The sequence below is a fragment of the Pristiophorus japonicus genome, unplaced genomic scaffold (genome assembly GCF_044704955.1).
Source record: "Pristiophorus japonicus isolate sPriJap1 unplaced genomic scaffold, sPriJap1.hap1 HAP1_SCAFFOLD_71, whole genome shotgun sequence".
NCBI lineage: Eukaryota > Metazoa > Chordata > Chondrichthyes > Pristiophoridae > Pristiophorus > Pristiophorus japonicus.
The window spans coordinates 1,993,759-2,010,976 of NW_027254624.1; the positions used below are offsets into that span (position 1 = coordinate 1,993,759).

Here is a 17,218-nt window from a genome sequence, read left to right on the forward strand (position 1 = left end):
TCATCCTGTACATTTAAAAAGGAGTGTGATTATCAGCTGTGATAACCGAATTGTTAAACTGTTGTGTTTCAAGATACATTGACTTTGCCTGTGTCCGTGTACATCCATATCGCAGCGCATCTGTTCATTACTCAAAATATGCTCATGTTTTCCGATATCCACTCCTTGATGTAACCCTTGTCCCAAATTTGCTCTCAATATAAAAAACAACAAATTATGCACCGACGGTAGCGGCCGCGTGGCCTTAAAGATAAGGTGTCTGATTTCGATTGTAACTGTGATCTTATCAGATGATTGCAGGTTAGAGTCCGGCAGTGGTCAGCTATCGCGCTTTGTGAAATTTTATATTCTTTGTTTTGATTCTGCCTCAAAACCAACCATCTCGGACAGTCACTCACCTGAAGTAAAGGAAGGCTGTGTGCTTTAAGAAGCTAATGGCACATTTTCATCACTGTCGATCTGGTTGCACGGGCAAAACAAGTGGTGAAGTAGATTTTCGTGCATATTATTTCTGTTTGAATGCAAAAAGTAGGGGATGGATGTCTGACTTTGCAGTCAATAGGAGACAAGGTGACTGACAGGTTGAAGCAATGGACTGCTGATCCAGTATGCCCCCAGCTTCGTCGTTATTATGTTAAACATTTTCCCCTAGTTTTTTTATTCAATCACATTTATCCTCATTGCCAAATTCACCTTTTACTGAAAAGGATGCAGCTCCTTGATGAAGTAATGTCAGAAAAAATAATCACTTCATCAAAGGGAAAACATCAGCAGAACGATGGAGAGGGGGACTCATGAAATCGGTCTCTGAGAGTCAGCACAGGCACGATGGGCCGAATAGCAAACTAACGTCAGAAACTGAGAGCTACGCTCTTCACTGTCGGCGGCTCGTTGGTCTAGGGGTATGATTCTCGCTTTGGGATTATAATAATTGAAATGCGAGAGGTCCCGGGTTCAAATCCCGGACGAGCCCTGCCAACCTTTTGTCAAAAAACGACTTCTCAGCCGGTCGACATGTGAGAAAACTGACATGTTTCAAATTAAAACGTGTGATTGCACTCCGTTGTTCACACAGCGTACAAAAATCCTGGAGATTCCCAGGAGAAAAGTGAAACTCACCGAACTGAGTTCATGTTTCTCAGATGTGCTCGGCTCTGCGTTTCATTGGACAACATAAACCCCGTTTTGATTCCGGCAAATACTTGATCAGTGTATCTTCCTTTCTGCACGCATGAGCTCACCTCCATAGGGATAAGCATACATTCAACGTCAATCTCAAATTCAACGTGAAACAGACTCTGCCCTGAATATGAGTGCGTCCTGTTTCTCTCGCGCTGAAAAGATGTGAGAAGCTGGCTTTGGATTTAGTCCCTTGGCTGCCGAATTTAAACCGTGCAGGAAATCAATTCGGGGTGGCCAAGCTGCCTGGTCTAATTAAAAGGCGTTCAAACCCTACATTCCAGGCAGGTTATAGTGTTCTGGCCTCAACTTTCGGTTCAACGTATCGGATCATAAGCACCGGTCCCATTGTCTGCTAATGGTTCTGCTGTTCACACTAACACCTCCTCTGGTCCATCCTTTGTTACTTTATTGCCCGATTACCACTCACTTTGCCTTTTTGCATTGTGCCATTTATTATTCAATCACTCCTACGCTCCACTGTATCACAGGCATTCCCTTTTGTCCTTCCTCGCTGCCTATTTTTCCAGGCGCTATTTTCCAGGAAAAATCTGTAAACTTTACATTTTTCTTAACATATCGGAATGATCATCTGACTGAACGTGAGCCCGGGAAATTCATCCACAGAATGTTCACGGCCTGCTGAGTTTTACAGAATGCTTTGTTTTTGTTCATTGTGTTTCTGTATCCCTTTTAAGGTGATGTGCTGGTCTGCCCGGGGTCATTCTCTGTCTCTCCAAAATGGTGTGCTATCAGTATCGGATCATTATCTATCTGTTTAAAAGGAATGTGCTGTCTGTCCCGGATTTCAAATTTCAAATTTCAAAAACTGCCTTTGGAGAGTGCAGAATTGTTAGTTTGTTGGTGTGTTTGTGTAAGTGAGAGAGTGCGTGGAAACGTTCTGCGCGATCTTACTGTGCATTTCATGTCATGTGAGGAAAAATGCATTACATGCAACTTGAAGCCACACTGATTTGATTCAACACGCATTCAGGGACTGACTGACAGGACAAGAATCTGCTGTGGGATTTTGCTATTCCACATGTGAAAGAAGGCAAATTATATAAGTTAGAAACTTAGCGATTTTAGCGAGAGCTTGCGGATGGGCTGTGTGACATGATGAGCTCCTTCCCCCTTATTTTCAAATACAAATCAAATCAAGACAAGACAAGACATGACTGACTGACTGACTTTGTTTATGTAAATTTCTGTATCAATATTTATATATGCATATATTTACATACATTCACTACTTTTTAACTTTCACAATAAATGTGCTTTTCTGTTCTGCCTGCATTGGCTCTATTACATTTGACCTCTTTCACAGCACACGCAGCTTCTGTCTGATCCTGCAGAAAAGCACTCGCGACTTTAAAAGATGGCCTTTGTTGCCCACATCTTCCCTCGTGGCTTGTCTTACACCATGGGCTTACTGTGTTTGGGAATTTACTGACTGCACACCCTGATTTCCAGTGCATTTCATGCAGTCGCACAGACTTCGTTCAATCAAAAATATATAGATTAAGAAACAATTATTTATTTATTTCAATCAAATCAAATTCAATTTTTTGCAATAAAATTGTAAATTTATTTATTTTCTTATTATGATAAATATATATATGTTTTAAATTGTCTTTTTGTCTGGGTTGGTTTTATTTCCCTCCCTCTTTCCTGCTTGTCTATCAGCTGTGGCTTCAACAACCGTCGCAGTCCCGCGTGCTCATGAGAACCGCGCTCATTCACGCACAACACAATTGCATTCAGGAATGATAGAAATCCCACTTTATTCTTCTGAAAGGGAACTGCTGTCCGTGAAGGGCAATTCTACAGCTGTGTAAGAGAGATGTGCTTCCTGTCCAGGATCATTCGGTGTCTGTTTCAACGGGATGGTTGTCAGTTCCGGTTCATCAATTGCCCCTTTAAAATGTATTTTTTCTCATTATCCGGATCATCCTGTACATTTAAAAAGGAGTGTGATTATCAGCTGTGATAACCGAATTATTAAACTGTTGTGTTTCAAGCTACATTTACTTTGCCTGTGTCCGTGTACATCCATATCGCAGCGCATCTGTTCATTACTCAAAATATGCTCATGTTTTCCGATGTTTTTGATGTCTCAGTGTAAGGGCTCCCTGGATTTGATGCCTCAGTGGAAGGGGTCCCTGGATTTGGTGCCTCAGTGTAAGTGTTTCCTGTATTTGGTGCCTCAGTGTAAGGGGTCCCTGGATTTGATGCCTCAGTGTTTGGATTTGGTGCCTCAGTGTAAGGGTTTCCTGTATTTGGTGCCTCAGTGTAAGGGGTCCCTGGATTTGATGCCTCAGTGTAAGGGGTCCCTGGATTTGATGCCTCAGTGTAAGGGGTCCCTGGATTTGGTGCCTCAGTGAAAAGGGTCCCTGGATTTGGTGTCTCAGTGTAAGGGGTTCATGGATTTGGTGTCTCAGTGTAAGGGATCCCTCGATTTGATGCCTCAGTGTAAGGGGTCCCTGGATTTGATGCCGCAGTGTAAGTGGTCCCTGGATTTGGTGCCTCAGTGTAAGTGCTTCCTGTATTTGGTGCCTCAGTGTAAGGGGTCCCTGGATTTGATGCCTCAGTGTTTGGATTTGGTGCCTCAGTGTAAGGGTTTCCTGTATTTGGTGCCTCAGTATAAGGGGTCCCTGGATTTGATGTCTCAGTGTAAGGGGTCCCTGGATTTGATGTCTCAGTGTAAGTGGTCCCTGGATTTGATGTCTCTGTGTAAGGGGTCCCTGGATTTGATGTCTCAGTGTAAGGGGTCCCTGGATTTGATGTCTCTGTGTAAGGTGTCCCTGGATTTGATGTCTCATTGTAAGGGGTCCCTGGATTTGATGTCTCAGTGTAAAGGGTCCGTGGATTTGATGTCTCATTGTGAGGGCTCCCTGGATTTGATGCCTCAGTGTAAGGGGTCCCTGGATTTGGTGCCTCAGTGTAAGGGTTTCCTGTATTGGTGCCTCAGTGTAAGGGGTCCCTGGATTTGATGCCTCAGTGTAAGGGGTCCCTATATTTGGTGCATCAGTGTAAGGGGTTCATGGATTTGGTGCCTCAGAGCAAGCGGTCCCTGGATTTGGTGTCTCATTGTAAGGGGTCCCTGGATTTGGTGCCTCAGTGTAAAAGTTCCCTGGATTTGGTGCCTCAGATTAAGGGTACCCTGGATTTGGTCTCTCAGTGTAAGGGATCCCTGGATTTGATGCCTCAGTGTAAAGGTTCCTTGGATTTGATGCCTCAGCGTAAGGGGTCCCTGGATTTGGTGCCTCAGTGTCAAGGTTCCCTGGATTTGATGCCTCAGTGTAAGGGGTCCCTGGATTTGGTGTCTCAGTGTGAGCGGTCCCTGGATTTGGTGCCTCAGTGTAAGGGGTCCCTGGATTTGATCCCTCAGTGTAAGGGCTCCCTGGATTTGGTGCCTCAGTGTAAGGGGTCCCTGGATTTGATGCCTCATTTCCTGTGGTCCCTGGATTTGGTGTCACAATGTAAGGGAATCTTGGATTTGTTGTCAACAGCACCTCGTCATTGGGACTGATGACAAACCTGCAGCCCAGCAGCGCATTCAGCACAGAAAAATATCATTAAAATCTATTCCCAATTAACACTAACCCATAGTAATTCACCAGTAACAGTCCAGTGCCTGCAAGGAACTGCTGCCCCGCATTTCGCTTCAGTGGAACACAGTGCAAAACATTTTAAAAGAAAAATAAACCCATCATAGTTCAACAAATGCAATTAATGGGCAGTAAATCCCACTGATTCATACACCTCCTTCACCCCTACTCTCCAACTCCCCCTCGCCAACTATTCTTTCACCCCTACTTACCAAACCCCTCACCCCAACTCCTCTATCACCCCATTTCTTTCAAACCTTCACCCCAACTCCTCTTTCACCCTACTCTCCAAACCCACGTCCTCCAACTCCTCTTTCATCCCTACAGTTTCATTTTCAACATCACTTACACAAGTCATCCACACTGGAGGTAAATCTAGGATCTTCTGTGTGATGGTGAGGTGATCACTGGACAATAAAGTGCAGAGACTGATGGATGGCTGCTCATTACCCTCGGTGATAGTTAATCCCCTTTCCCACTGAATACTCTGGACAGACGGTCACCTTGGTAACGGAATGGTCATTGTGACATCACTTTCTATCCAATAGCACACAAGACAATGCGTCATCAATAAATGGCAAATGAATTAAACACTCTTCAATTACATTGTAAATAATAGGAAATAAAATGCTGGAAAATAACTGGTGCAGATAATAGCTTATCTCTATCAAACATTAAGAATGATGTGTTTTATTTACACACACACACAGCATTGACTCTGTGTGCATTCTTTTCAGTTGTTCGACTTAACCTGATGCAATTTTATTTCTTCGGAGTTTAGGAACCGCGGGAAGCCATCAGGCGGTGTTTGCTGTTTCAGTATCTCAAGAGATAGCGCGCAGTTGCTCCTCCCACTGCCCGGGGGAATCGGGTAGCTATTTAAACGGACAGGGACTCTCTTTTCTCTGCCTATTTAAACTTAAAGGAACAGTCCAGTTCATCTCAGAGTGTTGGCGGACTTCACGAACCGAGCTACCATTACCATTCGCTCCCTTCTGTACTGTGCTGTGATTGTAAAGCTGTCTATTTCAGTGACTTGAGCCTTTCTAAAATGTCACATTGTTTTTATAATCCATTTGACTTGCTTGTTTTATTTGTCAAAATTTCAGAATTGTGCAGTTTGACAAAGGTTTTGTTTAAAGGTAGAGTAAAATTAGTTTCAAAATATTCTTTCTAACCCTCCCTCAGCTCCCAAATTTTAGAATACTCGGCAATACTGACTGGGAAGGTGCCAAGTTCGGTCCTTGATCTGGGCTGTTAGTTGATCTCAGCCAAGGCAGCAATTCACGGGTTATAGTTGTCCTCAGTACCACTGTGCTAAATATGAGTAAAATTTAGCCACTGCAATTGATCTTAATACTGATCCAGTATGTGTCGCGTGTGTCTTTCTGCTGGATCTGACAGCAGCTGCTTGTGCTGTGAAAGAGGTCAAATGTAATCGAGCCCCGTGCAGGCAGAACAGAAAAAGTACATTTATTTTGGAAGTTAAAAAGTTGGGATTGGATATAAATATACATATATTTAAATATACAAAGTCAGTCAGTCAGTCATGTCTTGTCTTGTCTTGTCTCGTCTTTTCTTGATTTTATTTCATTTGATTTGAATTTGAAAATAAGGGTGGAGGATGTCATCATGTCAAACAGCCCACACGCAAGCCCTCGATAAAATCGCTATATTTCTAACTTGTGTATTTTCCCTTCTTTTAGATGTGGAATAGCAAAATCCCACAGCAGATCCTTCTACCGTCAGAGAGTCCACGAAGGAGTGTTCAATCAAATCAGTACGGTTTCAAGCTGCATGTAATGCATTTTTCTCACATGATAGTAAGATCGCACAGCACGTTTGCACACACACTGGCTTACACAAACACACACGCAAACTAAAATTCCTGCACCCTCTAAGGCAGTTTTTGAAATTTGAAATGTGAACTCCGGGACAGACAGCACATCGCTTTTACACAGACACAGAATGATGCGGGTCTGATAGCACACCATTTTAAACAGATAGAGAATGATCTCGGACAGACAGCACATCCCCTTAAAAGGGACACGGAAATAGAATGAATAAAAACAGATAAATATGTAAAACTCAGCAGATCGTGCAGATTCTGTGGATGCAGAACCCGGTTTCACGTTCTGTCGGATAATTATTCCGATATTTTAGGAAACATTTCAAGATTACAGATTTTTTTCAACAAAAATAGCGCCTGGAAATAATACGCAGCGAGAAAGGTCAAATGGGAATGTCTGTGATACAGTGGAACGCAGGAGTGATTAATAATAAATGGCACAATGGAGAAGGAAATGTGGGTGGTAATCGGGTAATAAGGTTACAAAGGATGGTCCAAAGGAGGTGTTCGTGGGAATAGCAGAACCATTACTAGACAATGGGAGCGGTGCTTATCACCCGATACGTTGAACCTAATGTTGAGGCCAGAAGACTATAACATGCCTGCAATATTAGGTGTCAACGCCTTTTCATCAGATCAGGTAGCTTGGCCACCCCGGATTGATTTCCTGTCCGCTCTGAATCCGTCAACCAAGAGGCTAATTCAAAAGCTAGCTTCTCACATCTTTTCAGCTCCAGAGAAAGAAGACGCCTTCATATTCAGGGCAGAGGTGGAGATTGACGCTGAATGTATGCGTATCCCCACTGAGCAGAGCTGATGCGGACAGACAGGAGGATATACTGATCAATTATTGGCCGGAACTAAACACGGGTTTAGGTTATCCACGAATCACAGAGCCGAGTACCTTTGAGATACTTTAACTTTACTCAGTTGTGTGAGTTTCACTTTGCTCTGGGATTTGGACGCTGTGGGAACAATCGGCGCAAAATTACACGTTTTAATGTGAAATATGTCTGTTTTCTCACATGTCAAGCGGCTGTGAGAAGCGGAACTTTGAATAAAAAATGACGGGGCTCGTTCAGGATTTGGCCCGAGACCTCACGCATTTCAAATGTGATCATTCCTAAGCGAGAATCATAACCCGAGAACAAGAGCCGCCGACAGTGAAAAGCGCAGCTCTCAGATTCTGACGGTAGTGAAAAAAGATATTAGGCCCATCGTGCTTGCGCTGTCCCTCAGAGAGCTATCTAATTAGTCCCCCTCTCCGCAGTCCTGCAACTGTTATCCTTTTGACGAATATATTATTAATTTGAGACATAACATGAGCAAAGTACAGCATCCTTGTCAGTGAAAGGGAAACTCGGCGATGAGGTTAATGTGATTGACAAAGTGACCAGGGGAGTCAAAGCTGAACACAAATACGACGAGGATGGGATTCGAACCCATGCGTGTAGAACAAAATTGATTAGTAGTTCATCGCCTTAACTTCTCGGCCACCTCGCCTTTTATTCAGCCAAGCGTCAGCCTTTCAATCTCCTGCTTTTTGTAACCCAACAGAAATAATGTGCAAGAAAGTCCACTTCACAGCTTGCTGCGCCCGTGCATGCAGATCGACAATGATGAAAACGTGCTATTAGATTCCAAAAGCAAACATCCTTCCTTTCCTTCAGCTGAGTGACTGGAAGTGATGGTTGGTTTCTCGGCAGAATCAAAACAACGAATATAAAATTTCAGGCAGCGGGTCAATTGACCGCGGCAAGATCCGACTCTGCAATGTTTTGATAAGTTCGCGGTTATAATCGAAGTCAGACGCTGTATCCATTAGACCACGCGGCCGCTGCCCCCATCACCCAATGTGTTGTTGTGTATATTGCGAGCAAAATCAAGGAGTGGATTGAGGAAAAGATGAGCATATTTCGAGTAAATGAACAGATGCACTGCGATCTGGGTGCGCACCCGGCAGAGGAAACCCCAATGTAAATTGGAACACAACAGTTTAACAATTCGGTCATTGCAGCTGAAATCATACTCCTTCTCAAACTATAAAGGATGACCCGGGTTTATGAGACAATCCGTTTTAAAGGGAAAGATTATGAACCGGAACTGACAACCAGCCCTTTTAAAGAGATACAGAATGATCGGGGACTGCAATAACATCCCTTTTACCCAGATGCAGAATCACCCTTGACTGACCGCAGTTCCCTTTTAAATGAATAAAGTGAGATTTCTATCATCACTGAAGGCAATTGTGCAGTGGGGCTCAGGACCACGCGGGGCAGAGACGGTTATTGAAGCCACAGGTGATAGACAGACAGGAAAGAGGGAGGTACGTAAAACCAGCCCACTGAAAGCCAATTTACAAATATATATATATTAAACAACTTAAGAAAATAAATACATTTAATTTTTATTTAAAAAAAATTGAATTTGATTTGTTTTAAATAAATAAATAATTGATTCATAATCTAGATATTTTTTGATTGAACGAAGGCTGTGTGACTGGAAGAATTCCATTGGAAATGAGGGGGTGCCTCTTATCAACAAAGGCAGACATTGATGTGGAGATTCAGCATCTCCTCCAGTGCTCCAGTGCAGCCTTCGGCCGCCTGCGGAAAAGACTGTTTGAAGACCAGGCCCTGAAATCTACCACCTAACTCATGGTCTACAGGGCTGTAATAGTACCCGCCCTCCTGTATGGGTCTGAGGCATGGACGATGTGCAGAAGGCACCTCAGGTCGCTGGAGATATATCACCAACGATGTCTCCGCAAGATCCTGCAAATCTCCTGGCAGGACAGACGCATCAACATCAGTGTCCTCGACCAGGGTAACATCCCCAGTACTGAAGCACTGACCACACTCGATCAGCTTCGCTGGGCAGGCAACATAGCACGCATGCCAGATGTGAGACTCCATAAGCAATGCTTTATGCGGAACTCCTTCATGGTAAATGAGCCAAAGGAGGACAGCGTAAACGTTATAAGGACACCCTGAAAGCCTCGCTGGGAAAGTGCGACATCACCACTGACACCTGTGAGACCCTGGCCGCAGATAGCCCGAGGTGGAGAAAATCCATCCGGGAGGGCGTTGAGCTCTTTGAGGCTCGATGCAAGGAGCATGAAGAGCCCAGGCGCACGCAGCAGAAGGAGCGTGCGGCAAACCAGTCCTACCGACCCCTTCCCCTGACGAATGTTTGTCCCACCTGTGAAAGGGTCTGTGGCTCTCGTATCGGACTGCTCAGCCATCAAAGAATTCACTTTGGGAGTGGAAGCAACTCCTCCATAGGACCCCTGGACCTGATGGCTTATATCCTGTGGATACAACCAATGCATCCATAGGATATAAGCCATCAGGTCCAGGGGACTTGTCCGCCTTTAGTCCCATTATTTTACCTCATACTGCTTCATTAGTGATAATGATAGTATTAAGTTCCTCCCTCCATATAGCCCTTGGATTATCCACTATTTGAATGTTTTTACTGACTTCTACCGTGAGAACTGAAACAAAATATTTGTTCAAAGTCTCTGCCATTTCCCTGTTCTCGATTATTAATCCCCCAGTCTCATCCTCCACGAGACTAACATTTACTTTACCCACTCTTTTCCTTTTTACATACCGATAGAAACTCTTACTATCTGTTTTTATATTTCGTTCAAGTTAACATTCATAATCTACCCTCTTTTAACCATATTGTTAGTCATTCTTTGCTGGATTATAGAAATGTCCCAATCCTCTGGACTCGCGCGAGTGGATGATTGGGTGAGCGTAACGGAACAGGTGGCCGAAAAGTTGCTGCAAAATTATTCAAAACAATTACACCTCAACGACCTCCAAACAGAGCGGATTACGTGCGAATGCCTACAGCTACTGATTCATTGTGAACAGGGCTCGAACTTATTCAGAAGCAATTCGATTACATTCCTAATCCAACAATTTAACCACCCAGCCACGGCAGCTAGCACGTCGCATTTTTTTAAACACACACTGAATGAAGCAGCACTGAGAGCGCAACCCTTTTAAACAGATAAAGCCTGATCCGAGACTGACAGTACAACAACTTGATGTCGCTGTATTACACAATAGAAAGCGGGAATGGCTGAATTGCTTTCGGCGGGAATTAAATGCTGTACTCCCTGCTTGTCTCAGCTAATCAGCTCGTTGGTCAAGGGGTATGATTGTCACTTATATAGGAAAATAATGGAACCCTTACTAATGGAGAAAATAGAAGAACATCTAGAAACCAAAAGTATAAAAATGAATAATCAGCATGGATTTCAATAGGGAAAGTACTGCTGGACCAAACTCATAATGTTTGAAGAGGTTATAGAGAGGGTATACATTGATCATGCAATAAGTATAAGGTATCTAGATTTTCAAAAGACCCTCGCTATGATACCCAATAATAACCTGCTGAGCAACGTCAGGGTATAAGCAGCAGAATGCATAGCGAGCTAGTTTCAAGACTGAAATCAGAGATTGGAGGTAAAAGGCAGATATTCACATTGGCAGAAGATGGGTAGTGGTGTTCCAAAAGGATCAATGCCGGAACCACTATTGTTCACAATTTATTTTAACGATTTAGAATTTGGAACTAAAAACAGAATTTCCAAATTTGCCAATGATACCAAATTGGAGGAAATTGAAACTGAGGAGGGCTGCAACAAATTAAGGACAACATTAATAACACGCAGAATGGGCAGATAATTTTCAATTAAGTTCCACGCACACACATGTGAGGTATTACATTTTGGTAGGAAGAATATGGAGGTCACTAATTACTTGGCACAAACGACTCTCGGTGGGGTAGAGGAACAATCTGAGTACAACTACACAAATCACAAAAATTGTCACAGAGTTTAGCAAGACAAAATAAAGGTAACTAAGAAGTGGATGTTATTTCTAGTGGTATAAAATTGCAAAATAGAAAGGTTATGCTAAACCTGTATTGAACCTCGGTTAGACCACACTTAGAGTTCTGCATGCAGTTCTGGTCATCCTATTATAAAGATGATATAGAGGCATTTGGGAGGGTGCAGAGAAGATTTACACGGATGCTACCAGAAATGGGAGGTTATTCATAAGTGGAAATACTGAACAAGCTGGGTCTCTTTTCTCTTGAAGATTGATCTATAGGGGTGACCTAATAGATTTATTTAAAATTATGAAAGATTTTGATGGATTGTTTACAGAGAGAATGTTTTCACATGTGGGGAAGAGCATAACTGGAGGCCACCAATATAAGATAGTCATCAAGAAATCCAGGAATCAAATAGAGAATTCAGAAGCAACTTCTTTCTGGAAAGAGTGATGAGAATGTGGAACTCAAAAGCGTAGGAGTGGTTCAAGCGAATAGTATAGATACATTTACGGAGAAGCTATACAAGCATATGAGGTAGAAAGGAATAGATGGCTATGCTGATAGATTTAAATCAAGAAAGACTCCAGAATATTCGAGAAAGGCTGTATACGCTATGCTGTCCTTTGTAAGCCTATTTAATTCAGTTATCTGCAGCATTATGCATTGGATTCAATGACAAGCTCTCTGAGTATAGGTAGGAGTGTCTGTGTCACTGTAAGAGCCTTCTGTTTCTGTGTAATAGTTTCTGAGTCTCTTTAGGTGCTGTCTGGGTCTGTGTTGCAGCTGCCTGTATCAGAATTTGAGCTGACTGTGTCTGTTTAAGTGTTGTCCGGGTTTGTGTAGGAGCGTTGGGCTTTGTGTTGCAGCTCCATGTGTCAGGTTTGGAGCTGACTGGGTCTCTGCAAGAGTTGTCTCTTTTTGGGCCGGAGAGTCTGCATCTGTGATGGAGTGTATCTGTCTATGGTTGATCCCCCTGGGTCAGTGTGGTTCTGCATTGAGCTTTTTGATTCAGTACCGGTGCTGTCTTTATCTTTAAATGAGATGTCTGCATCTCCGAAGCGAGCTGTCTGGCTCGGTGAACGAGCAGTCTGGTCCTTTGTCGGAACAGTCTGCGCCCGTGCAAGAACTGCTTATATCTGTGTAGGAGTTCTTGGATCTGTGTTGGTGATGCCTTGGCCAGGGTAGAGCTGTCTATGTCTATGTAGGAGGGACTTAATCTGTCTCGGAGGTCCCAATGTCTCTGAACGGAGCTGTATGGGTTTGTGTAGGAAGGTTTATGCCTGTGCTGTTAATCCCTGCTTCAGTGTAGCACCTGTCTGGTTCTGTACAGGAGCTGCCTACTTTCGCGAAGGAAATGTCAGTGTCTCTGTCGAAGCTCTCTGGAAATGTATTGGTATTGTCTGCGGCTGATGAGGACATGTTTGCTCCTGTGCAGGTGATGCTGGGTCTCTGAAAGGAACTGTCTGAGTCAGTGCACAAGCATTTTGATGCTGTGTATGAGCTTTGCCTGTCTGCACTGGAGTGTATGGATCTGTGCAGTAATGTCTGAATCGGTGTAGGATCAGTACCCCTCTGTGCGGGAGCTGCATGGATCTGTTTAGCTGCTGTCTGGGTCGGTGCAGGAAAAGTCTGGATCTGTGAAGGTAGATTGTGGGACTGTGTCGGAAGATTGTGAATCTGTGAAGGTAGAGTCTGGGACTGTGAAAGAGCCGTCTGAATATGTGTTGCAGCGTTCTTGGTCTGTGAAGGAATAGTCTGGGGCTGTGAAAGTAAATATAAATCTAGAAATCCACAGCGCTGAAGGAGGCCAATTCGGCCCATAGTATACATGCCAACCGACAAAGAGCCACAGAGCCCTTTGATCAACAACCCTGAAGGCTATATATGAACCTGTGAAGTATGACAATGGCGGAAAGATAAAGAACGCCCAGCCCAATAAGTCCACCCCACACAACTTCTACACACCTTGCACCGAAAAATTAAACACACCGCCCCAACCCGAGCCATGCGAACGCATGGGAGAAGCAAAAAAGCAGAAAAAAAACCCAGGCCAATTGTGCAGAAAAAATCTGTTAACATTCCTCTCCATCTACGCGATCAAAATTAGTCCAAGAGATCAACTTGGTCGTATTGGAATCCCTGCAGTACTTACCATCGTATCTGCGCCAGCCAACAAAAGGTTATCCAACCGAATCCCACTTACCAGCTCTCGGTCCGTAACTCTGCTGGTTACAGCAAGGACATTGTACTTGACTGTATAAAACATTGGTTAGGCCGCTGCTGGAGTACTGTGTGCAGTTCTGGTCAACACATTTAAAAAAAAAGCTGTGATTGCGCTGGAAAGGGTACTGAGGAGATTTGCAAAAAAGTTGCCTGGACTGGAGAATTTTGGTGATGAGGAAAGATTGGAAATGCTGAGTCTGTTTTCTTTGGACCAGAGGAGGCTGAGGGGAGACTATATTGAGGTGCATAACTTTATGTGGGCTCTAGATAGTGTTGGTAGGAAGGTCCTGTTTCCCTTTGCAGAGTGGTCAACAACCAGGGGGAATAGATTTAAACTAATTTCGGGGTGGACCAATTTCCCTCTCTCGGGCGCCTCCTATCAACAAGAGCAGGCTTTGATGATGAGATCCAACACTGCCTGCAGTACGCCAGTACAGCTTTCGGCCGCCTGAGGAAAAGAGTGTTTGAAGATTAGTCCCTCAAAACTTTCACCAAGCTCATGGTCTACAAGGCTGAAGTAATACCCGCCCTCCTGTATGGCTCAGGGACGTGGACTATGTACAGTAAACACCTCAAGTCGCTGGAGACATGCCACCAGCGATGTTTCCTCAAGATCCTGCAAATCCCCTGGCAGGACAGACGCGCAAACATTCGCGGCCTCGTCCAAGACATCATCCCCAGCATTGCACCACTTACCACACTTGATCAGCTCCGCTGGGCAGGCCATATGCCAGACACTAGACTGCCAGAGCAAGCGCTCTTCTCGGAACTCGTCCACGGCAAATGAGCAAAAGGTGGACAAAGGAAACGTTACAAAGACACCCTCAAAGCCTCCCTGATAAAGTGTGACATCCCCACTGTGACCTGGGAGTCCTTGGCCATAGGTCGCCCGAAATGGAGGAAGTGCATGCGGGAGTGTGCTGAGCTCCTCGAGTATCGTCGCCGAGAACATGCAGAAATCAGGTGCAGGCAGCGGAATGAGCTGTGGCAAACCAGGCTCCCTGCCCATCCTTTCCCTGAACGACGGTCTGTCTGACCTGTGACAAAGACTGTGGTTCCCGTATTGAACTGTACAGCCATCTAAGAACACATGCCAAGAGTGGAAGCAAGTCTTCCTCGATTCCGAGGGACTGCCTATGATGATGAATTAGGGGGAGGGTTAGATGAGCTGCGAGGATAAATGTCTTTACCCAGGACGTCATGGTGGTCGGGAACTCAATGACTCAATGCGGCAGAAACCCTGACACATTTTAAAAATACTTGGATGCCACTTAAATTGCTGTAACCCATAGGACGCACTTAGAGCTGGGAAGTGGGAATTAGGCTGGAAAGCTCGAGATCGGCCTCCTCGGGCACTATTGGCTGAAATGGCCTCCTTCCAAGCTGTACATTTTTGCATGTCCTACACTACAAAGTGATCACATTTTAAAAGTAATTAATTTGTTGTGAACTGCTTTGGGAAGTGCTGAGGTGAAAGTCGCTATAGGAATGCTATCATTTTAATGTAAAAGTGCCATAAGAAAGTACATAGCATGAAGGCCGATTGCCTCACTTGGTTAGCGCTTGGTGTTACTAACGCCCAATTGGCGAGTTCGAACCCATTACAGGCCATTTATTTTAATTTTGGTGGTGCAGTTGGGCTGCAAGTATTTTAGAGCAGCTTAAACATTCAGGGACGAAACTCACACCAAACCTGTAATACATTGAAGCAATACTGCAAAACATTAGTTCTGCCGAGAGCTGGTGGCCCCGCGGAGTGTTTCCAGCATTAAATGAACAGTTCCATATCCTCCGGGGATTTAGTACTTCTCGTATTTCAATCAGTGAAAGGCTCACTGCCGCTGATTGGTTTGCAGTGCAAAGTATGGAACTGATCTAAATACAATTCCACTGCGTAATCCCTCATTATAAGAACATAAGAATGAGGAACAGGAGTAGGCCATCTAGCCCCTCGAGCCTGATCCGCCATTCAACAAGATCATGGCTGATCTGGCCGTGGACTCAGCTCCACTGACCCTCCCGCTCCCCGTAACCCTTAATTCCCTTATTGGTTAAAAATGTATCTATCTGTGATTTGAATAGATTCAATGAGCGAGCCTCAACTGCTTCCTTGGGCAGAGAATTCGACAGATTCACAACACTCTGGGAAAATAAATTCCTTCTCAACTCGGTATAAATTTGGCTCCCTCGTATTTTGAGGCTGTGCCCCCTAGTTCTAGTCACCCCGGCCAGTGGAAACAACCTCTCTGCCTCTATCTTGTCTATCCCTTTCATTATTTTAAATGTTTCTTTCAGATCACCCCTCATCCTTCAGAAATCCAACGAGTAAAGACCCAGTCTACGCAATCTATCATAATAAGGTAACCCCCTCATCTCCGGAATCTGCCTAGTGAATCGTCTCTGTACCCCCTTCAAAGCTAGTATATCCTTCCTAAAGTAAGGTGATCAAAACTTCACGCAATACTCCAGGTGCGTCCTCAACAACACAGTTGCAGCAGGAGCTCCCTGCTTTTGTACGCCATCCCTCTCGCAATGAAATCCAACATTCCATTCGCCTTCCTGCTTACTTGCTGCACCTGCAAACTAACATTTTGGGATTCATGAAGTTTCATGCACAAGGACCCCCAGGTCCCTCTGCATCTCAGCATGTTGTAATTTCTCCCCATTCAAATAATATTCCTTTTTATTGTTTTTATTCCCCAAGGTGGATGACCTCACATTTTCCGCCATTGTATTCCATCTGCCAAATCTTAGCCCATTCACTTAACCTCCCTAAATCTCTTTGCAGCCTCTCTGTGTCCTCTACACAATCCGCTTTCCCACTAATCTTTGTGTCATCTGCAAATTTTGTTACACTACACTCTGTCCCCTCTTCCAGGTCATCTATGCATATTGTAAGCAGTTGTGTTCCCAGCACTGAGCCCTGTGGCACACCACTAACCACCGATTTCCAACCTGAAAAGGACCCATTTATCCCGACTCTCTGCTTTCTGTCAGCTAGCCAATTCGCTATCTATGCTAATAGATTTCCTATGACTCTGCGTACCTTTATCTTCTGCAGTAACCTTTTGTGTGGCATCGTATCGAAAGTCTTTTGGAAATCTAAATACACCACATCCATCGGTACACCTCTATCCACCATGCTCATTATATCCTCAAGGAATTCCAGCAAATTATTTAAACATGCTTTCCCCTTCCTGAATCCATGTTGCGTCTGCTTGATTGTACTATTCCTATCTAAATGCCCCGCTATTTCTTCCTTAATGATAGCTTCAAGCATTTTCCGCACTATAGATGTTAAACTAACCGGCCTATAGTTACCTGCCTTTTATCTGCCCCCTTTTTGTAAAAAGAGGCGTTACATTTATTGATTTTTAATTCGCTGGTACCTCCCCAGAGTCCAGAGAATTTTGGTAGATTATAACGAATGCATCTGCTAGAACGTCCGCCATCTCTTTTAATACCCTGGGATACATTTCATCAGGACCAGGGGACTTTT

At 44.2% G+C, this 17,218-nt stretch overlaps 1 non-coding gene across 1 annotated transcript; it reads left to right on the plus strand.

Moving 5' to 3' along the window:
* Positions 1-885: 885 nt before the first annotated feature.
* On the plus strand, positions 886-973 carry trnap-ugg (transfer RNA proline (anticodon UGG)). Its single transcript is given in 2 exon segments — positions 886-921; positions 938-973. It is a non-coding gene; the product is annotated as a tRNA-Pro (tRNA).
* The last annotated feature ends 16,245 nt before the right edge of the window (positions 974-17,218 follow it).